Source organism: Solanum tuberosum, unplaced genomic scaffold, assembly GCF_000226075.1.
Source record: "Solanum tuberosum cultivar DM 1-3 516 R44 unplaced genomic scaffold, SolTub_3.0 scf00104, whole genome shotgun sequence".
NCBI classification, from domain to species: Eukaryota; Viridiplantae; Streptophyta; class Magnoliopsida; order Solanales; family Solanaceae; genus Solanum; species Solanum tuberosum.
In genome coordinates, this window is record NW_006239030.1 from 369,476 (window position 1) to 394,180 (window position 24,705).

Here is a 24,705-nt window from a genome sequence, read left to right on the forward strand (position 1 = left end):
TGGGGGGGCCCTCGGGGCATGGCGCCTCGAGGTTCGGGGGGGAGGGCAAAAATGATTAATTCTCCGATGTGCGTAAGAATAGTCTGACAGACCTTTCTTTCCGGATGTCAAATCCCCAGAGTCAACAATATTGCAAGTCATTCCTAGCATTCGCTCAGGTAGCTTTGCTGATACTGGCCCATGTAGGTTCATGGAAGATGAACATATAAGGATAGATGATCTATCTGCACATCTTGTCTCACTCATGAAGTTTCCGAAGCCCAGTGCTTTCTATGGGGTAACTGCTAGTTATTTGCATGTCTTATTTGCCCTGTGCATTTTCAAAGGCAGAGCTTGTCTAACATTTAGTTTTATAGGTATTTGATGGTCATGGAGGAACCAGAAGCTGCAGCTCATGTGAGAAAAAGTTGTACTCAGATTATTATTTTCAGACACCAATTTTCCCGAGACTTCAGAAGTTGATGATGCATTTCTAGGAAGGGTGGAGAGTTCTCTTAGGAATGGGTTTGTCCTGGCTGACCTCACTTTAGCCAAGGACTGCAATGTTAGCAGTTCTTCCGGAACTACTGCACTGACAGCTCTTGTGTTGGGAAGGTAAGATCGTGATTCATTGTGATGCACCTATAAACAAGTAACGACTTCTCTGTCCTGTAGAAAAATGGTTATGGTGTACTCACACGCACAACTAGTGGTATTGAATTGTCCAACTACCCAAGTACATGTCGTAAGTTACTTAAGCCTTACCTAAGGATGCTGCTTGATAGATGAGAGAGAGAAAATGGTCCGTATATATGAATTTGCTAAACTTTGTTTCACCAAGTTTTGTACCATAAATATTGATTTTACAACGAAGTTGCTGAGGGGGTGAGCATTAGAGTTGACCTGGCTGTTCAATGGAACAATTGCTTAGCTTTGTGCATATATTTGTATTCTTGTTATCTAAATGATACTCTATTCTGTTTTAGGCTATTAATGGTGGCAAATGCAGGAGACTGCCGAGCAGTACTTTGCCGCAACGGAGAGGCAATTGACAAGTCTCAAGACCAGACTAAATTATCCATCAGAGAGGAGGCGTGTTGAAAGTGGATTTATTGATGATGGCTATCTGAATGGTATACTATCAGTGACCAGGCCCTTGGGTGACTGGGACATGAAGCTGCAGAGCCAGAATTTCGACGACAGATAGTTCTGACAGAGGAGGATGAATTCCTTATTATTGCTTGTAATGGAATCTGGGATGTCTTGTCTAGTCAACAAGCAGTTACTCTAGTGCATCGAGGGCTAAGACGACATGATGATCCTGAACAGTGTGCCAATGACCTTGTCATCGAGGCCTTGTGGCTCAATACATTTGACAATCTCACAGTAATTATTGTATGCTTTACTTCCCCTGATCATCAAGAGCTATCACCAATGCATCAAAGGAGATTATGGAGCTGCAGCTTCTCTGCAGAAGCCTTGTATAGCTTGCAGAGCTGGTTAGACAACAAAGGGAGCCATTGATGGCGGTGCAAGTTGTATGCAGCTGCCTCATTTGGGCAGAATGAAGAGCAACTATAGTTTTGGTAGTAAGATCTTTTTTTCTTGCTTTTGTATTTGGGTGGATGTATGTATATACCATTCGTTGGTAAGTTGGGAGCTACACTGACTTTTAGTTTATTATGGCTGTTAGCGTATGGCCGTGTTTATGTAACTCATTCTATTAGTTGTACCTAATGAACACTTGTACTTTTTGCTCCGTATAACAACTAGATTGAGACAAGTCTACTCCTTATTTATGATGCTAGTGAAGTGAGTTTAACCGCTATCTCCTAGTTGACTAGCCATAGATTGCAACGAGATGATAATTGCACGCCATAAGACCAATGGATGTTATAGCGACTCTTGGAATTCTCTCCCAAGAGTTATTATGTGTTAGAGGCCATGTTGTTGAGTAGTTTCTTGATTACTTAAATGATTGCCTTTCACAGCCCGTCTGGGGATCCGTGGTGCTTGCTTCAGCTCAATTTCTTTCTTTTTCTCTATATTTCATGTCCAAATGTTTTACCTGTTCAAGCATTAACAAACACATTATATCCATATAAACACACTCAAGTTTTCACACTAATCCTTCATTTTGAGCGTCAAATGTTCCACGATTTCACGGCACATCAATATTAGCTCATGGATCTGGCACCTTGGAGCACCCAAATTTTTTTCTCATAGAACTTTATGAAGACCTCCGTAATGAGTCGGGGAACCACCACGTAAAATCATACCATTTTTAACGCCTATTTCCGCATTTACAGTCCCTTAATTAGGAATTACCCAAATTCCTCGATTGTTTCTTAGCCCAAGGATCTGGCGCCCTAGAGCACCCAAATATTTTTCTCAATAAAGTTTATGAAGGCCTCCGCAATAAGTTGGGGAACCACCACGTATACTCACACCTTTTTAACGCTCATTTATGCATTTACAAACCTTTTTTAGCAATTACCCAAAATCCTTGATTTTTCGTGTGTATTAGTCTATGAATCTATTGCCCCGGAGCACCCAAAATATTTTTCTCAAAAAACTTTATAAGCACTTCCTTAATGAGTTGGGGAACCACCATGTATACTCGCACCATTTTTAACGCCCATTTCTGCATTTACAGACCCTTTTTTAGGATTTACCCAAATTTCTCAATTTTTCGTGTGTATTAGCCCATGGATCTGGCGCCGCGGAGCACCCAAAATTTTTCCTCAAAACACTTTATGAGGACCTCCGTAATGAGATGGGGAACAACCATGTAAATTGACACCATTTTTAATGCCCATTTGCGCATTTATAGACTCTTTTTTTAGGAATTACCAAAGCTCTTCGTTTTTTCATGTGTATTAGCCCATGGATCTGGCGCCCCAGAGCACCCAAATTTTTTCTAAAAAAACTTTATGAGGACCTCCGTAATGAGTTGGGAAAACCACCACGTATACTCACAAAAAAAAAATTAACGCCTATTTCTGCATTTACAGACTCTTTTTTAGGAATTACCTAAATTCCTCGATTTTCATGTGTATTCGCCCATGGATCTGTCGCCACGGAGCACCCAAATTTTTTTGCTCAAAAAAATTAATGAGGACCTTCTTAATGTGTTGGGGAACCACCATGTATACTGACACCATTTTTTTAACGCCCATTTTCCGCATTTACATACTCTTTTTAGGAATTATCCAAATTCCTCGATTTTTATGTGTTTAGCCCATGTATCTAGCGCCCCGGAGCACCCAAAAAGAATTCTCAAAAAACTTTATGAGGACCTTTGTAATGAGCTAGGAAACCACCATGTATACTCACACTATTTTTTAATACATATTTCTACATTTACAGACTCTTGGAAGAAAAAAAACGATAGGAATTGTGAAATTCTCACTGTGTATTTCTTCTCAAGCTGTACATGTATAAATACAGTAAAAAAGGAATCAAAATCTGTTATGCCTAGGACACTTGTACAAATCCTATTTGTCTAGCCTATAGATAATATAGAATTTTAATTTATACAAAAAATAGAGAAATCAGATAATTTGAAATATCAATATTGTGGAAGCTTCCAAAATGATGAGTCAGCTCATCCAGGTGTCTCAATCAAACTTTGAACCAACGGTCTTGATTTAATTTTATTGTCTTGTGATGGACGGTTGTGATGCACAAGTCTAAAAGGAAATAAATGTGTCTGAACCTTGTTCACTTCACACTTTGAAACTATGTCTTTCCTTTGTCCTCCGTTGTTGTCGTGAGTTTGAGCTTCTTCATCACCAACATCCCCCCTCAAGTTGGAGGGAGAGGAAGTAACCCCCAACTTATGAACATTCGATCTATGAGAAGGACCAGATAACGACTTGGTGAAAACGTCGGCGAGCTGAGAGTGAGAGGGTAGATATGAGAGGGAAATGAGACCAGCTAGAAATTGTTGCCGGACGAAGTGACAGTCGAGTTCGACGTGCTTCGTCCGTTCATGGAAAACTGGGTTATTCGCGATATGAATCGCAACCTGGCTATCGGAGTGCAAAGTGACAGGAAGAGATGGGGTGATGGAAAGATCAGCGAACAATCGCACCAACCAGGTAATCTCAGCAACTACCCGTCGCATAGATCTGTATTCTGCTTCAGCAGATGATAGAGATACTAAAGATTGTTTCTTTGATTTCCATGAAACAGGAGAACCTCCAAAACTTATATAATATCCACTAACGGAACGACGAGATTCAGGGCAAGTCCCCCAATCGGAGTCACAGAAAGCAACTAATTGAAGACATGGATCAACATTCATGAGAAGCCCCAAATTGGGTTCTTTGAGCAAATAACGGAGACAGTGGAAAACAGCGTTCAAATGAGGTTGACGAGGGGTCTGCATAAACTGAGAAAGATGTTGCACAGTGAAAGAGAGATCCGGCCGGGTGTGGGTCAAGAAGTTGAGTTTACCTAAAAGCCGACGATACAAAGTTGGATCCGACAGAAGCTCACCCTTATCGGCGAAAAGTTTCTGAGTGGGATCAAGTGAAGCGGAAGCTGGTCGGAGACCAAAACAATCAAACTCTTGAAGCAATTCAAAGGTAAATTTCTTCTGAGTCAGAATCAATCCAGTAGGTTCTCGAATAATTTCCATGCCTAGAAAAAAATGAGCTTTACCAAGGTCCTTAATCCGAAATTCAGCATGAAGAAAATTCTTAAGTTGTTGTTGTTCAGGTAAATCATTGCCTGTAATCAATATGTCGTCAACATATACCGCTAGCATAGTGATAAGACCACCTGAACTTTTGAAAAATAAGGAATAATCGTTGAGAGAATGAGAATAGCCTTTAAAACTCAAAGCAGCTGTGAGTCGAGCATACCACTGTCGTGATGCTTGGCGTAACCCATATAACGATTTCCTTAATAAGCAAACATGGTTGGGGGAAGGGGCTGACATCCCTGGTGAGAATTTCATGTAAACCTCTTCCTGCAAATCACCATGCAGGAAGGCATTGTCTACGTCCAATTGGAAAAGATCCCAACCTAACTTGACTGCCACTGCTAGGATACACCTGATAGTAGTCATCTTGACTACGGGTGAAAAAGTTTCAGTAAAATCAATACCCTGTCTTTGTATATCACCTCTAACGACCAAACGAGCCTTTAACCTCTCTAAAGCACCATCAGACCTGTATTTTGCCTTGTAGACCCATTTGCAGGGCAAGGCCTTTTTCCCTGCAGGTAACATAACAACATCCCAGGTTTTGTTTAAATTTAAAGCTTCAAATTCTTTAGTCATAGCCATTTGCCAACCAGGATGAAGTGAAGCCTGGGAATAGGAAGTAGGTTCAGAGATATGGGAAGTGGAGTTGAGCAAGGCTTGATTTGTAGAGGACAAAGCAGAAAAAGAAAGCACAGAAGGTTGAATAGGAGTAGAGAAACAGGATGTAATGACAGGGGAAAGAAAGACTGAATTACAAATATAATCTTTCAAGTAACTAGGGGTTTTATGTGCTCTAGTAGATGCTCTGGTAGGAATGAGTGTAGTAGGAACAACAGGAGAAGGAGATCGATCTGGGGACACCAAAGATGTAGGAGATGGAGAGTGGCCAGTAGAAGAAGAAGTTAAAGTATCAGAAAAGGGAAAAATTAGAGGAGTAGGAACTGGAAGGGTAGAATCATCAGAAACATGGAAAGAAGGAGAATGGACAGGAAAGAAAAGAGGATTTACAGTTTGGGAAATGAAAGGAAAGATAGCTTCATGAAATTTAACATTTCTAGAAACAAACACTTGCATTGATTTGAGGTTTAGGAGCTTGAAACCTTTCTTTCCAGCTGGATATCCAATGAAAACACAAGGAATAGACCTAGGATCTAATTTGGATCTGTGAATAGGTAGAGTGCAAGCATAGGCAAGACAACCGAAAGCTCTTAGATTCTCATAAGAAGGTGGAGTACCAAACAAAATCTCATAAGGGCTCTTGTGTTGGAGAGTCTTAGAAGGAAATCTATTAATAAGAAAAGTTGCAGTCAATAGACACTCACCCCAAAAAGAAATAGGCAAATTAGATTGATATAAAAGGGCTCTACAAGTCTCCAACAAATGCTTGTGTTTTCTCTCAACAACTCCATTTTGTTGAGGGGTGTAGACACAAGTAGTTTGATGTAAAATACCCTGTGAAGAAAAGAACTGAGAGGCTTCCAAACTAGTCCCAAGTTCTAGGGCATTATCTGATCTAATTTTTTTGACTTTTCTGGAAAATTGCCTCTCTATCATTGCTAAGAATGTTTTAAGGACAGGAAAAGCATTAGACTTAGCACTTAAGAGATAAGTCCAAGTCCCTCTACTAAAATCATCAACAATGGTTAAAAAATACTTAAAACCATCATGTGTAGAGTCTTTATATGGCCCCCAAGTGTCAATGTGAATTAGTTCAAAGATGTCAGTGGTTGATATTGTGCTAGATTGGAAAGGTAATTTAACTTGTCTTGCTTTAGCACAAATAACACAATGATCAAGGAAAGAAGATGAATTTGAACAAGTAATAGAGGGAATATTTCTCATATTAGATAAGGGCAAATGCCCCAAACGATTGTGCCAGAGGATTACATCAGAAGAACCAACTGCTGAGCATGAAATAGGAAAAACAGTCTGATCACTACTACAAATGAAAGACATTGGACAAGAGTCCTTGATTTTGCTTAAAGAACTAGTACGAGGCTTGAATGAGTGAAGTAGATAGAGTCCTTCCTTTTGTCTACCAAGAACCACTGGCCTCTTCATTGAAGGGGCCTGCAAAATAGCACAAGAAGCAGAAAAAATGAGAATAGAATCACCTAGTTGACAGAATCGATGAACTGATAATAGATTGTACTTGAAACTAGGGAGAAACAACACATTAGAGATAGTGAAATTGGGAAAAATGTTTACACATCCTGCCTGTGTAACTTTTACCCTTTGTGAATTAGGAAGGTTGACAAAAACAGGTTTAGTAAGAGCCCTAACATTAAACAAGAGATTTAAATCACAAGTCATATGTTCAGAGGCTCCTGAGTCAAGGATCCAAACAATAGAATCAGATTTTAGAGCAGAGTGTTCAGGGATACCAGCACAATTGGCAGTGACTGTGACTTCAGAACTCAATTCTTCTGGAGATTCAAACTTAAACTGCTGGAGAAGATGACATATGTTGTTGTATTGTTCTTGAGTGATGTGCTGTTGTGAAGTTGATTTACTCCCTTCAGCTTCAGAAGCAACTGCAGCATGTCCATGAGCAGTACCAAACTGAGTCTTTTTACTCTTGGTAAATTTAAAATCTGCTGGAAAACCTATGATTCTATAACATTTGTCAGCAGAGTGCCCTGGTTTCTTGCAGTGTGAGCATTGAAGCGTGTTTTTCTTAGCCTCGGGATATCTGTTGAATCTTTGAGCCCCAAACTGATTTTTTGTTGTCATGAATGCAGATTCAGCAGAGTGTTGAGAAACTCGTATCTCCCTTTGTTTCTCATCCTGGATCAGGAGTGAGTAAGCATGATTGATGCTTGGCAGAGGAGTGGACATTAGGATGTTGCTCCTAACACCTGAGTAAGTGTCATTCAAGCCCATGAGGAACTGAATGAGCCTACCCACTTGGTGTGACTTCAGGGTTTTGTCCTTTCCTCCACAAGAACATTCACAAGAGCAGTGATTGCAGGTATCTAGACTGTCTAACTCATCCCAATTCTCTTTACCTTAGTAAAATACCCTGCAACATCAGAATTACCTTGAGTGAGATCACTAAGTTCCTTTTGAAGTTGATAGAGCATAGCCCCATTGCTTTGACCAAATCTGTCCTCTAATTCTTGCCAGATGTTTCTAGAAGTTCTGGAATAGAGAACGCTTTCAGCAATTTCCTTAGACAAGGAGTTGAGCAGCCAAGAAATCACCATGTCATTACAGCGACTCCAAGCAGTATAAAGAGGGGCATAGATCTGAGGTTCTAAGAAGGTGCCATCAATCAAGCCGATTTTATTCTTAGCTGAAAGAGCTATGAACATGGCCCTTCTCCATGCTCCATAGCCATTACCATTGAAGGTAGAATTCACCAAGAGCATCCCAGGGGAATCTGAAGGATGCAGGTAAAAGGGATGAGAATGGTCATTGTTGCTGGAGGTTTGAGGAGGAGGAAGAGGCTGAGTTCCTGGGAGATCAACAGGAGAAGCAACAGGGGTATCAGATGGTTGAGTATTCACCATGGTGAAAGGAAATTAGAGAAAGAGGAGCAACGAAAAATTAGTGAGGGATCTATTGCTTTGATACCATCTTGGAAGAAAAAAAACGATAGGAATTGTGAAATTCTCACTGTGTATTTCTTCTCAAGCTGTACATGTATAAATACAGTAAAAAAGGAATCAAAATCTGTTATGCCTAGGACACTTGTACAAATCCTATTTGTCTAGCCTATAGATAATATAGAATTTTAATTTATACAAAAATAGAGAAATCAGATAATTTGAAATATCAATATTGTGGAAGCTTCCAAAATGATGAGTCAGCTCATCCAGGTGTCTCAATCAAACTTTGAACCAACGGTCTTTGATTTAATTTTATTGTCTTGTGATGGACGGTTGTGATGCACAAGTCTAAAAGGAAATAAAATGTGTCTGAACCTTGTTCACTTCACACTTTGAAACTATGTCTTTCCTTTGTCCTCCATTGTTGTCGTGAGTTTGAGCTTCTTCATCACCAACACAGACCCTTTTAGAAATTACCCAAAATCATCGATTTTTTGTGTGTATTAGCCAATGGATCTGGCGCCCTGAAGCACCTAAAAAGTTCTTCTCAAAAAAATTTATGAGGACTTCGGTAATGAGTTGGGGAACCACCATGTATACTCACACCAATTTTTTAACTCCCATTTATGTATTTACAGACCTTTTTTTAGGAATTATCCAAATTTCTCGATTTTTGAGTTAAATAAAACATCATGAGAAAATACTGGAAACATCTAGTTCAGACTGTCTAGAAAACCTCTAACAATGTAAGATAGATGTCGGGACAAGACCCACGACACTTTCAAAAGCTACTAATTGAAAAGAAATGAAGTCTCTTGGAAGCAAGGAGGCCTCACCAAAAATCTGCCTGCGAGTGGATAGTGATCTCAACGGAGCGCCTGTTGATGATCCTGAGTACTTGTATCTGCATCATGAAACGAAGCAGATCGAATGAACTCTGTACATTGAATTAACTGGTAAGTGATAAGGTTAGAGTAAACAACTTACTGGCTTGAATGACTGAAAGCAACATAACAAGATCAATACATGAATATGAAATGAAACCTATTTACATTTTACAATATGATATACAATGAAAACAAAATGAAAATAATATACTTTACTTGTGGGGAGTTTCTCTAACCGGCAACCATTACCATGAGCCTTACAATGACATAACGTTTCGCCCACACTGCCAGGGCAATCCTATATTTTGTCGGGGTATAAGATGATATAATGACTATGGATCCATTTAATTGGCCTTCTCGGAGTCAGTGAGGAGTTGCATGAAGAATCAATGCTATCTTATCTTACGCTGACTACGTAGTTCTATGGGACTTTCAAATTATAAGAGACTCTAACCCAGCTCGGTGCTCGATACTACTCCCAAAATAATTGATATAACTTTATGCTCAATTCACCCATTACAAGAAAATGAGTTCTTACTTTATTGAAATACTTTTGAAAACATTGAACATGTTTACATTCTTGAAAACATTGAACATGTTTACAATCTTCAAAACATGCACTTCTGAACGTATCTTTCAAGTCCAATAATTAACATTAGAAACTCTAAAGTGTTTATGAAATAAAACCTTTGAACTTTCCTCTTAACTTTACTTTGATTTGAAAGTGTGAATTTAGAAGCTACGATTAGGATATATATATATATAGGATTTCTCAATGATTTATGGGGGCTTAGATAGTTAGAATAATGAAGAGAGTGAAGACACAATTCAAAAGGACGCATACGGGACGAAGAACGGAGGGGAAAAGAAGCCTAATGCATCTTTGGAGCGCCGTGCCAACCCTCACTTGACTGAGGTTGGTTTGGGGTAAAATGCAGGCGTAGGTAGCCAGCCCCTAGCACTACAGGGGAGCGTCGCCCCAGCCTAAACCCATAAACTTTTGACAAATTTTCTTCTCAATTTTTGGTCTTAAATCATCTAAAATTGATTGGTTTCTTTCCAAACTCATTTTGATTCATAAACCCAACATAATTTCATTGAAAATCTCAATCAAATTCTATGACGAAACACCCCTCATTCGAAACACCATCTCCTCAAGAACTCAAAACCTCTATTGATAAAGAATGGGGTTAAAACTTCAAGAACCCTTCAAGAATCTTTACATAAACGATTTCATGGACAATTTAATGGACAAAATACATCTTGATGTGAGGATAAACAAATCCATCACTATGAGAAGCCTCACATACCTGGAAAGAACAATCGTTCTTTGCGAAATTCCTCAATTCTTGAACGAAGCTTGAACTTATCCCTTTCTTTCTTTTTGAAACTTAACCTAAAAACCCCTAAGTGTTTTGAAAGAAATTGGGGAATTTAAAATCTGATTAAACCATAAATTTAGGTCAAGAAAATGAGTTAACACAAGCGGGGTAAGGAAAAGACCAAAGTACTCTTTTCTAAAATGGATGAAATGCCTCAACTAGGCAAACTGCACTCAAATAAGCATATCTCCTTCATCCAAACTCAAAATTTAGCAAACTCAGCGGCGTTGACAAGACGACTCAAAGACCTTCAAATTGATACCTCAGGGCCACTTAACTCATTTTGTGCTGAAAGTTATGGTCGTTTGAAGTTGACCCAAAACTTACAACTGAAGAGTAACTTGAACGAAATCTCAATTTAAATCTTTCAAAGTCCGAGGTATTACAGTAACTGACCTCATTAAAATCAACTCATTTTTGTTATTTGGAACCATATTGATTCCACCTTTCTTTGACATAACATTGAAAATGACTTACTCATTTACTGTCAGAGATAGGGTAAACCACACATGAATCCATCCACTTAATGATTTTCTTCTTTTATCACCTTTTTGCATCAATGGGCTTAACCTATGTTGATGGTCAATATTATGAATGTAATTTGGCTCTAACTGAACTTTATATAAACAAATATTAAGAGGGATTCAAATGGTATCTCATATGATCTATTTGATAATTCTCTTATACTATCTCAATATTGATACAAAATCTCCCACTTGTCACTAATAAGTCTACTGCAATAATCGTTGTCTAAGTATCACTAGCTAGCCCCCCAAAATGCATATCGTAGAGAAGAGCAGAAATCTTTAAGCTCTAATACAGAAGGCTCTTAAATAGAAAGCTTGGCTGGTGGGATATCATTATTTTTTAAGTCAAGATCCAGCCTCTTTGGTGCATAAGAATAAAAACTCATGCTAGCAAGTTCGTTTTAATGTCTTTTTATTCTCAGTTGTCACACCCTTTAAAGTGTTGGAATTAATGCATTATCACCTTGATGATTAGTCTTCCAATATTGTCTCTTAGTTTTTCAAGAAATCTTCTAAAATTTCGTAATACATGTATCTAGTTATTTGTGCAAGACCTTTGGGTTTACATTTTACTACTATAAATAGAGATGTAATTGATGATTCTAATCATCTCAAGTGACCTTAAGTAGCCTTTATAAAACTTGAGCATTCTCTAAAGATAGTATTCTCCTTCTATATTTCCTACAAATTGGTACCAAGAGCAGATTTTCGTTCTTAATTTGGGGTTAGGTGAAGAAAAAAATATGGCATCCAAAACAAATGAAGGTGTTGATTGTTCAGTTATTCTTACTCCATTTTTTTATGGTATTGATTTTGAATACTTGAAGATAAGAATGGGAACACATTTGAAAGTTGAAGGTTTGTAGACTATTGTTACAAATGGCTTTGAAGAGCCAGAAAACGATGGTGAACTTACAGTAGCAGAAATGAAAAATCTTGATGCTAAGTATCGTCATGATGCAAAAGCCTTGAGAAAAATTCAAATGGGAGTCTCAAGAGCATATTTTGCAAAAAATGTTACTTATGAGACTGCAAAACAAGTTTGGGAGTCTCTGAAAACTGAGGTGTATGGTGACGAAAAGGTACGCACTATAAATCTTCAAACTCTTAGAAGAGAGTTTCAAAATTTGAAGATGATAGAATCTGAAAAAATAGACGAATATTGCACATGAGTCGTGATTATTGTCAATAAATTGAGAAATCATGGTGATACAATTTCTGACCAACAAGTTGTGCAAAAGATTCTAATTAGTGTCACAGAAAAATATGAGTACATTGTTGCTATCAGAGGAGACAAAATATCTTTCTAAGCTTTCCATCAAAGAGCTAGTTGGATCATTTTGTGCACACGAGAAACGGAGATTTTTTCGTGAAGATCAACCCAAAGAGACGACTTTCCAGTCCAGAACAAATGAGAATTCTCAAAATTTCCCAAAAAACCAACGAAAGAAGAGTTACAATCTAAAAACGAAGCAGGATCATGATGGTTCTTCTAAGAAGGTTGAAGAAAAAGGTGAGAAAAGTTCTAGTCGTTTTTGTAAAGTTTGCAAAAAGACTAATCACAATGCAGAAAAATGTTGACACAGAGAGAAGCCCCAATGTAACTTTTGTAAAAAGTTTGACCACATTGAGAAGGATTGCTGGCACAAAAAATGGGAGCAAGCAAATTTTTATGAAAAATAGGCGGAAGAAAGGGAAGAAAGTATTTTCTTTGCTTCTGATACTTCAACCAAAAGCAATGAATGGTATGTTGATAGTGGTTGTAGCAATCACATGACTGGAGATGAAAAAGTTTTCCTCTCAATCAATAACAGTATCAATACTAAAGTGAGAATGGGGAATGAAGCCTTAGTTGATGCAAAAGGTAAAGGTACCATTTCGATCAACATAAAAGGGAGTGGTAATCAAATTCATGATGTTCTTTATGTTCCTGACTTGAAAGAAAATTTGCTTAGTGTTGGTCAACTCATGAAAAATGGTTATTCTCTTGTGTTTAGTGACAATTATTGCAAGATTTATGATAAAAATGAGCCAAATAAAATCATTGTTGAAGTAGAGGTGATAAAAATAAACTTTTGTTTACAATTTCATTACAATGCATTCAAAAATGAAGTTGTAGATGATTCACGGCTTTGGAACAAAAGATTTTGTCACTTGAATTTTCATGGTTTGAAGCTTCTCAAGCAAAAAGACATGGTACAAGGCCTTCCTGAGATACATACTGAGAATAAGGTAGAGAATAGTTCTATCATATCTTTAGATGTGCCAAATCAAGAAGAGGATGAGGAAGAGGAAGGTGTCCCTCAATGGGGAGAAATCTCTGATTCAGATGATAAAGAATTGTCTCCAAGAGGAACAAAAATATTGAGTGACATTTATCATAGATACAACTTTACCGGTATTGAGCAAGAAAATTATGAAGAGACAATAAAGCAAGATGTTTGAAAGAAGCTATGGCAGAAGAAATTCGAATGATTGAGAAAAATAATACTTGGAAGTGTGTGAGTATATCTAAAGAAAGAGAAGTTGTAAGTCTAAAGTGGATTTACAAAACCTAACTCAATCAAGAAGGAGATATTCAAAAGCACAAGAGAAAAATGAAATTCAGTTGCAATTATTGTTAGACAGGAGAACAACTTGTTGACATCTTCAACAAAGCACTTCCTAGAGAATTTTTTTGCTATTTTCGAGAAGGCATTGGAGTTGTCAAGCAAATGCATTAAGGGGGAGTGTCGGAATTAATGCGTTCACACCTTGATGTTTAGTCTTCCAATATTGTCTCTTAGTTTTTCAAGAAGTCTTTTAGAATTCCGTAGTACATGTATCTAGCAAATTGTGATACATGTATCTAGTTATTTGTGCAAGACCTTTGGTTTACATTTTACTACTATAAATAGAGATGTAATTAATGATTCTAATAATCTCAAATGGCCTCAAGTTGCTTATATAAAACTTGAGCATTCTCTAAAGATAGTATTCTCCTTCTATATTTTCTAAATAAAGTTCATAACAATTACACCCAAAGTTTCTATCGAGAAATTTCAAACTAAGTTTCATCAATCATACCAATAACATATATCACACCCATCTCGCTTAGCTACTTCGTTGACCAACATATATTAAAGATTACCTCTTCATTATTTAACTGGAACTTTAGTTCACCATTCTGTATATCTATAAAAGCTTTTCTAGTGGCTAAGAATGGTTGGCTCAATATGATTGAACTTCAAAGTCCACCTCACAGTTTAGAATCACAAAATCTACCAAAAATATGAAGGTCTCCACGTTTACCGGCACATCATACATAATAACTGTTGACACCCAATTTTGGACCTCCACGATATAAATTAATCATCGAGCTTCCTAAATTCCAAATGATTTGAAATAATTGGCTTTATAAAATTCAAAATAATTTTCAAGTCATTTTAAGTAGTTTTGTCATTTTTATAAATTTTAAAATAATAAATGTGATATTTTATAGAATTATTTGTCTAATTGGTATATTTTATGAATATTAGAAAATTGTCTCAAAAGGATTTTAGCTTTATTTTATTTGGTTATTTAGTCGTCTATAATTAAGTTAATTATTTTATTTTATTAAGATTAAGAAGCTCGTTAATTAATTAATATCAATTTGTCTTATTTAATTACTAGCCAAATCTATCTTAACTAAATCAAATTGGCTAAGTTTTTCCTAATCCCCTTTCAATAACCCCTGGCCCACCTATTTCCTAATTCAAGAAGCACCCAACATTAACAATACAATACATCAACAGCAACCAGCTGACCCCACCACTTTTTCCCTTTTAATTTCTAACATACAATGCATACAATACATACAATTCCAAACAACACTACATACAATATATCAACAACAACCAGCCGGCCCCACCCCCTCTTTCCCTTCTAATTTCAACAATAGTAGCAGCAGTCCAAAAATGTCAACAACAGTTGTACGCAGCAGCCCTGCTGCCTCGGATTTTCTGGGATTTTGGAGAAATTTCATACCAAACTCAATTGCTCCCTGTTGGCCTTGAAAAGGAGCAAGAAATTTGAATTTTGAAATGAAAAATTTCACCCGATTTCCCCCCTAATTTCCATCTATATATTCATCTCTTTTGATCACTAAAAAGGGGGAGAAAATTTTGATTCGGAAAAGATTAAGAGTTAGCTAAGTGTTAAGAGGAAGAAATATATTTAAACCAAAATTTCTTGAAGTTTCTCGGAGTCGTGTTTCAGTGTGAACAATGTTGCTCATCCCTGCTTGATTCCGTTTCTAGTTCGCTGCCCCGACGAAGGTAATATCCCTTTCCCTAAGTTCTTTTTCATCTAGTGTTATTGTTGTGTTGACATTTTCAATTTTTGTGTTCATGTTGCCGCTGTTTATTTTCGAATTTCCTTAACAAAGATACAAAGTTATGGTTTTAACATTTGAATATGGCTAAGTGTTACTCTTCTCGCTAGTGAAATAGTTATTGGTATTATCTACTGTTTGTTGATGTAGTAGCTCGTCTTATCGATTTTTATTTTTTTATTTTTTTTCAAATCTCGTGTTTCGTCTTATTGTTCACCATGTCATGTTAGAGTCGTGCTTTGGTTTAGATGTTAGTCGCTAATTCATTAGGTTTGATATAACTTAGTCATGCTCTAAGGTCTATTAAATCTCTGTTATTCTTCCCAAAGCTTGTTGTTATATTGTGCATTGTTGTTCAAAATTGGCAAAGTTGATGGTTAGAATCGGTCACTGTCCGACTTTTATATTATGGTAATATGGAACTAAGTTTGTGCATTAATAAAGTCACCAAATGCTAGTGCTTCAATTCCTCATCCTCATGTGTTTGTTTCCTCGATGAGATCCTTGTGCAAACATTTAACTATGCTTATGTGTATGTCTAAATTCTATAGTTAGTTGGTTGGAAATATGATTTAACTAAGTTCAAATTAACTGGTTTGTGATTAATTCCCTCCTTTAGTTTGTATAAGTTTAATTTAACATGGGTGATTGGAACTTTTCCTCATTCATGCTTGAATTGTCTTAGATAGTGTGCTAACCATTTCAAAATACTTTTGGTTACTGCCTTCACTTATTAATATTGTATGTATATTTAAGTTTATTGTTTTCACATACATTAATTAGGTACGTAAGCTTAAAGTTGAATGTGCTTTTTCTCTTTGCTAATTTGTCTTCTTTTTGTGTTTTGTTGCGAATGTCATCCCGAGTCCATTGGACTCTCATCCCACTGCATTTTTTATTTTGGGGCCATGGTGGCCTAATTATCTCCTTAAGTCTGCCACTAAATGGATCAAGATTGGGAGCTGAAATATGTCTCGGAAAGCCCAAAAAGGGGGTTGTATACAACTATATACATCGACATACAACTCAAAAATGCAAAAACACAGGGCCAAGTGAAGTACATGTGTTTGGAAACAGGAGATACATGGAAAGAGCTGATATACATGCCGATATACACTGATATACGGTCAATGTATACAAAAACGGGATTGGCTTAAACCCCAAAAATTTCAGCAAAATTGGCCCAAAAAGGGGGCCCAAATTCATTTCTCCTTTATCTTTAAATTATTTAATTGTCTTTTATTTATTGTTTGTTTTTTTCTATCATTAACTCTAACTTAGAATTGTTAATTAGCTTAATTAAATTCCCCAAAAGATGAGTTATTTTCTTTGTGTTGGTTTAATTTTAATACATTTCATGTTTTTGTGTTCATTTATTTTAGTGATCAAGTATTGGTCAAAAATTTATATCTTCAATTAAGTTAAACATTTTGTACTTAAAAGAGATGTTATTTAATGTTTTTTTTTTGCTTAATCATATTTTACTCATTTTTAAAATTGTTTTAAGTTAAAGTACTTTTCTCAAATAAACTTTAAAAATGTTAGTCAAAATCTTTACAATTAATTAAAAAATAATAATGCTCACTTAGTCTTTTTCTCAAAAAGTTTAGTCAATTAATTCAAAATGATATTCATGCTTTAATTTATTAAATTGGTTAATTATTATTTCAAAATGAATTAAATAAATTCTAATTAATCTAATTTTATTAATATTCTAATCACTTGTATTTCGAGTCAAATATTTCATTTTTGGGTCCCCTTCTCTAAAAAATAAAATAAAATAAAAAATAATGCGTCATTTATTTAATTATTTTCTCAAAGTTAATCAAATATTATAAATTATTATTTCTTAAAGTTAATCAATTATTGTAAGTTATTATTTTTTATGTTAAATCGTTATTTTCCTAAAAATAGTCAAATATATTTTAGTCAAGTCGCAGGTCAACCGCATGTTAGCGGGCACTTCGAATGCTTAAACCCTTCTCGAAGTGTAAATTGAACCCTGAACCCTCTTTCGGTATTTTCAAATGATTTTTTCTGTTTAAATCTTTGAAAATTATAAGTTTTCTTAATTTCTTTAAAAAATTAAGTGGCGACTCTTTTCTAAGTATTTTTCTCAAATTGTTTTATTCTTAGAACATTTCAAAAAGTGATTTTTCTAAAGGTTAGTTAAATTACGGCACAACAATAACCATTGGACGTTTCACGGTATGAATTGCCATCAACATATGCATTATAGTTGGTTTAGGAGATCCCAAGCCCAACTCTGTCAACATAGCAAGCGTCGTTAATACCTTGGCACCTTGGGCCAGGTGGGGCTGGGCCGTCCTTTTTTGACAACTCTAATCTTATCACATCAATTGGTAACAAATTTTTTCGGCACAATTTTTTGTAAAATAAATGTCTCGCGTCTGATGGCAATAAAATATGTAGCACAAGTGGGTAGTATAAAAGAGTGAGAGGGCAAATCTTTAGAGATGTGATTTTTAATTAAATTATTTAATAATTTAATTGCCATTAATAGTAAATAATCTATTAATAAGTGTTTATTATTTATTGTATGGACATATTTAAAATAAAGTTTAATTATTTGACGGATTTGTGATAAACTTATGTGTTTTTAGTTCATCACTCTTTGTGACTGATTTAACCTTTATTATATTATGTAGTTATGCGACTAGAATGACCAAAATGCAAACAGTAAGGTATGTTTGGTATGAAAGGAATTTTCAATTTTCTCATGTTTGGTTGGGTTAAATGTTTTAGAAAATGTTTTCTAAATCAACTCATTTTTCTCAAATTTAAGGAAAATGACTTTTCTTCAAAACTTAAGAAAAACATTTTCCAAAACTCTCTTCCAACTTCAAATTACAATTTTTTTTTTGTTGAAAAAACAATTTATTTCCCCTAACCACCAGCCCCCCCCAAAAATAAAAAAAAATAAATTAAAGCTTGTTTTTAAAAAATGTTCTTAACTTCAATTTTTTTACTTCACCCTCACCCCTACCCCCCCTCCCAAAAAAAAATATTAAAAGTTGTTTTTAAACAATATTTCTAATTTCAATTTTTTACCACTCTTTCACCCCGATCCTCGATCACCCTCCCCCGCCCCAAAAAAAATAAAATAAATTTGAGTTTGTTTTTAAAAAATATTTTCAACTTCAAAATTTCATTTTTTTCACCCCTACCCTCGACCCCCTCTCTTGGAATCTTCATCACCATATTGTCTTGATTTTACTAAATTGACCTGGCAAAACATCCAACTAATAACATTCCTTGAATCATCAATTCAAATCATATGACAAAATGGCGTACTATATATATAATATTATCCCGTTTTAATTTATGTGGTATTGTTTAATTTAACATTTTTTTAAAAAAAAAAAGAATAGTTTTGAAATTTATGGTCTAATACAAATCTTAGATATATTTCTGATTGTGATTCATTTCATTGACGTTAATAGTTAAATTATTTTTAATCAATATAAAATATGACATTAAAGTATATCATATATGTTGAGACTATGGAGAATTACTTCTATTTGAGAAAATAAGTTTTGCTTTTCAATTAAAGAGTTATTTGTTGGATGGTCACTCGTATTTTGAGAATTGTCTATAAAAATTACTTGTGTTTCTTTTAGAATAAAAATATCATTCATCTATTTCTATTTTCTCAAGAAAATATACTAAACACGTCGAAGACTTTCTTCTCTCTTAACTGACATTTTATGAAACAAAAGTAATTTTAATATGCAATTGACGGAAATTAACTCCAAGAATAAAAATATAGATGATGGAGAAATATACAATTTCATTTTTGAAATTATTCTAAGAGAAATAAAATCTCAAAATCTCAAAAAGAATGTAAATCATCTATTTATAGAAAGTTTGTGAAGTGTCGATCCGAACCAAAGGATAAATTATCATAGTAATATATTGTTCCATCTATTTTAATTTATATAATCTATGTAATTTGACTAAACATAAATACAGTTCAAACTGTTGTGAATGAATTTCAGAAGACTTTTTTCAAACTTGCCTAGTCTAATAGACAAAAACTAATTCAAAATAATTTCCAAATATAATTTCAATATTTTGAAACAAACCCTATGGATAAAAAAATGAACTTCATTTCAAATTAATAGTCTTAGTAGGCGCATGACTATAGATTTCAAATATTTTTTTTATTTTAATTAGAATTTATGGAGGAGTAAAAAATATTTGTACTTGATTATACTTTTTATAAAAATGTTTGAAATAATATTCATACTTGAATGTGCTTAAATACAATCCAAAAATTGAAACATGAGTTGGAAAACATGTCATAACCTATTTTCAAATTTGAAATACAACTTCAAGTTGAATTTAAAAATTTTCATAGCCAAATATAAGTTTTCACTTTAAAAACAAAAACTATCTTCTTAAAAATTTCACAATAAAACATGACCAAATGCCCACGAAACTTTAAAAAACTTTTTATGTAACGCCCACCGGCCACACATCATCTTCTTTGAATCTAACTCGTGAGATTTTTACCATATATGTTGTTAGTGTTGTTGTTTCAATGCGTACTCATAATTTTTCAACTTTTATAAACACTCCATGTCCAAAAAACTAGCAAACATTTTTTTTAACTTCCATAAATTCTCTATCTAACTCTAAATTCAAACATTGTTTTCAAATTCAACTCGATTCATATGTACTAAAAATAGTATAAGCTCACATTTCATTCCTTATTACCAAAATTCATTTCTATTAATATAAAATAATCTGTCCAAGAAAATAAATTAGCTTATGTATCTTCATATGATTGGTCGTCTGAAGTCCAATTCAAACAGGCCCAACCTTGACCGCTCCTCTAAATCGAATCGGGTATATATATTACTTCACATTCACATTTTTCACAATAACGGCTTTCTTCTTCTTCTTCTTCTTCTTCTTCTTGTTTTCTTGAGAAGAGGGAGATGAAAAATTGTTGATAAGGGTTTAATTTTTCGATTTCTTTTTACATTAGAAGGAGGATATGACAACGACCCAGAATAGGCGTTCGTCAGTTTCGAGTGCGGTGGCGAAGAGACAAGCAATGGTGGCGAATTCATCGGGGTTGGAGAATAATCAGGCCAGAAAATTGAATGCTGGAGCGGCCATGAAACGACCGGAAATTTATAATATCTTGGATTCGTACAACTGTATCTGCTCGTAACGTGATTTCTCATTCCTCCAAACTTGTGAGTGTTTCTCTGTTTTGGTCTCTGTTTATTACTGTAGGAAAATAATTGGATTACTGGGTTTTATCTTCTTTTTTTGTGTATTTTTTTTATTACTGGTTCGATGATTGACCTTTTTGTATGTTGGGTATGGGGTTTCTTGTATAAATTTGTGTATGCAAGGGAAATGTAGGTGGGTTTTGTGATTTCTTTTTTGGGGTTTTTCTTCTTGGATCATTAAATAATTATTTTTTCCTTAATGAACATTGTCTTTGTCTTAAAGTTCAATCTAGAAGCTAGCTTGTTTTCTTAACTGGTTTTAAGATACCTCCATTAATATTTTAGCTTGAATAATGTTTTTTTTGGTTCCTGCTTAAGCTCTTTAACTTCGTACTTGACGCATCTTTAGGCTTAGGTGCTTAGATGTTCTCAATCATGTATCCTTATGTTGTAGGTTTCTCGATTAGTCATTAGTTTAATTGATTAGCAAATCTTCACAATAAATTCATGAGTCACAGCTGGTGCAAGATCATTTCTTATTTGCATTCTTTGGCTTAATAATAATATAGTGTTCAACTTATAAAGAGTTTATTGGATGACATTTGAATAGTCTGTAATTTCTATGGCGAAATGGTTGGTTCACTCTTGACAAACTGATTTGGCCTTATTTGAATCCTTCATGTTTAAATGCTATTGTTTAGAATGTAAAATTTTCTTATATGATTAATTTGGTTATAAGCATGTTTATTTTATTGTCCCTACTTGCCAAATGGATTTAAGTCTTATTTTGATATCCTAAATAGTTGTTGATTGGAACATCCAGTTTGTCTCAATTAATGACTACTTTAAAACGATCAAGTCTTGTTCTCTGTTCGACCAAACTTGAATGTGTTGAGTGATTTAATGGTTGTTCATACTTTTAAAATGTATTAATTTCTGTCCCATTGTTATTTAGCTAATTGTGATATTTTTGATTCATGTAAACTGCATCGAGTCCCTTGTGGACTCCCTCCCTCTTTGCATCTGGAAAAAGGTCACCGCGGAGGCCCAATTATGAATTTTATTGAGTAAACCTCTTCGCGGGGGGGGGGGGGCTTGAGGCAGGGAGTGGGGCCTAGAGGCACGCTGCCTCGGGGCTGGGCAGGGCAGGGCGGGGGAGTGGGGCCTCGAGGCACGGTGCCTTCCCGATTCAAATTGAACATATCTTGTAGAGTCCACAAAATTTTAATGTGTCACATATGTATTAGACAAGTAACACTTTTATCTTTTGAAATCTGAACTTTCATTTCTTCAATGATGCTTAACTCTACGCTCTATGTTTCGATTTACTTATCATATTACTATTTTTTACACATCCTGGTAAATAGAAAATCCACTAAAACAAACTTGGAAGAAGTCAAAGTTTAGCGGACATGGTTCAGGATTTCATTGTCAAACTGTTATGCAACGGTGCTAGTCTCACATCTTTCCTTGGACACAAAAGCATCTTTATCTTCAGTGATATCATCGTGAAAGCAAGCATGCATGCTGGCTCTAGTATAGCAATATGTTTTTCAGTATGATACTCACAACAACTAATATCCCTTACTCTAATTAGATAGAAATTAGTCATATGATTTTTAACATACGTACTAACACATCCAGCACATGAAATAGTCATTAAAGCCACTATAATATTCAAATATATATATTCTCTCTTTATCTTTTCTTGCTATTTATTTTGAATCTCCTGCTGAGCTGTTATTAACTTGTCAGGAAGATATGTTTTATTCTCTTAAATTTCTAAAATGGGAAGTATACAACTGAAAGGTTAACTTTGATTTTCTATTTAAACCTATTAAGAAGTTTTTGTTCTTTACAAATTACACCAGTGAATGACAGTAGCTGTCTAATTCTTCTGTTTTTAAACTAAATAAGGGCATCAGTCTGACTTGTCTAGTGCACATACTTGTTTTGATTCACTCTATTACTTCTGGTACTGTCAAAATTTTCATCAATGCTCAGAGAATAGTATATCAAACACCCAGGAGTTCATGTTTCTTCCTTCCTTTGTTTACAGTATCACTCTTTATGGTGTTTTCTTCATCTTATTGACAATTCAGCAGTCCTGTTTGTTTTCAGCTCTTCTAGTAAACTGAGTAATTAAACAAATTTTTGTCTGCTCTACTAAAGGAAATTTCTGATAGTTTGCATATGGAGGGAAATTTTTGTTTTTGTATTGCAGTTATATATGCCAAACCTTACTTGCAGGTACATGCTCCCAAAATTATAGGTGGGAAAAATGCACCGTCTCCAGTTGGGGAACTTGGAATGGTAGAGATGACCCAGGCTCTGGAACTAATTGATGTTTGCTATGAGAAGGTTTGATAGGCTTCTGCTTTAATTTTTTCTGATTATGTGCATAATAGATGCATGTTCCGCTGTTACTTATCCTCAACCACCTCCCTACACTCCAACAAAACAAAAGAGGGAAAGAGAAATGCATGTAGTGCTGTCTGGTCTGGCTTAATCCTTAATTATGTAGTGCGTGTACGTACAAGTTACAAACTGTGCATTTTTCTCTTTTTGGCCTTATCCAAATTTCTGGTGTTTTCTTATTTGAGTGTTGTTCATTGTCTTTAGTCTTGGTATCCTTTCTGATAAATCCACTGAAGTATAAAAAAACCTTGGTTTTTCTCAATGTTCGATTAAATTCCCTTTTATAGATGTTAATTACACTTAGTCGTTGAATGTTGTTGAATATCTTGCTAACCATGTCTAAGCAACATGCTGTAATAGTTTTCCTTACTTTCTCTTCCTGAAACCCCATTGCTGGGTTGTAAGTAGCCTATTTACAATGGAAGGAATAAAAAAAGCCTTCCTGATATGCCGAATAACCTCCTCGACAAGCTGTATGCAGAAGCTTTTTTTTTTTAGGCTGGTAACATGTGTGTTTGTGAATTCAATGTTCGATTAAATTCCCGTTAATTACACTTAGTCTTTTTTTTTAATATATATATATTAAATAGTAGCACCATAACAGTGCTATCAGTAATAGAAGTGGAACACAAAAAGTGGTCTTTCACCTTTCCTAAGAAGATGAGTCACTCCTATAGTCCTTTTAGATTTCTAAGTACTAGCAAACACAGAAATTTTTAAAAGTTCTCATGTTGGTGGAAGAATCTGCATGTGGTAGCTTCACAAAGCAGAACGATATCAAAATCAAATCAAGTAGAAGGCTGCAGTAGGTTAATGGCTAGTGTGACATAGTCTAAGGTTTGATGAATCATTTCAACTGAATAGGCACAATGTACTCAAAGGATTCATGTAGCCGACCTTAACTAATTTGTGATTGAGGCACAGAAGATTATTCATGTCGATTTCTTACCTTGAAGGGAACTTCAGCTTTCAAAATGAAACAAGCTAAAGAAAAAACAGTCAGAATTTCAGCTTTCATTAAAAGGATAAGTAGGAATTGTAGGACAAATTACTTATTCCCGTGTTACTTCTATCTCTTTCAAATAAATAAAATAAAAATAACTCAGTTAGGTTCCTCATTCAATATCCATGTGCCCTATGCTTGCATTCCAATTACACTATCTTTCTTTCTCTATTTCTCCTTCACTTGGTATTGCTCACATTCATCTCTTGTTAGTGTGCTTAAGTTAAAGGATTTTATTTAGGTGTTTCCAGGCTCAAACTTCCGCAATCTATCTGCCATTCCAAATCTTTGAACTCTTTTTAGCTACTTTTGGTTTGCTAATAAGTTTGTTTAACGAGGGTCACACATTGCACGATGTAGGTACATTGTACTTCCGAACAATGTTTAGCATCCTGTATCACTATGATACTGTCAAGGCTGGTAAAAAAAAAAGGTCTCTATGCCATTAATATCTCATTAATCATGTACCCAAATGCTGAAATTATTTTTCACCTTATAGCAATAAGATGGTCCAACACCACATGACAATTTTTTGTTCATCTTTGTGTTTCTTTTACTTGGTAGAATTGTAAAGTATGAAATAATTTCTAAAAGTTGTGTTTCCTTTCTATTGCTCTATTATGAAGGATCCTTAACGTCAATGGGGCGGGGAAGGGGTCTCGAGGCGCAGCACCTCGAGGTCC

General features: G+C 35.1%; 1 long non-coding RNA gene and 1 pseudogene across 1 annotated transcript in view; both read left to right on the plus strand.

The window, feature by feature from the left end:
• The first annotated feature begins 18 nt into the window (after positions 1 to 18).
• On the plus strand, positions 19 to 1,742 carry LOC102592235 (probable protein phosphatase 2C 49; annotated as a pseudogene).
• An 18,577-nt stretch (positions 1,743 to 20,319) lies between these two features.
• Positions 20,320 to 24,705, plus strand: part of LOC107060928 (uncharacterized) — a 6,516-nt gene continuing 2,130 nt past the window's right edge. Inside the window, exons 1-2 of the long non-coding RNA XR_001473618.1 lie at positions 20,320 to 20,622; positions 22,852 to 22,962. This is a non-coding gene — a long non-coding RNA (uncharacterized lncRNA). The remainder of the gene's footprint in view (positions 20,623 to 22,851; positions 22,963 to 24,705) is intronic.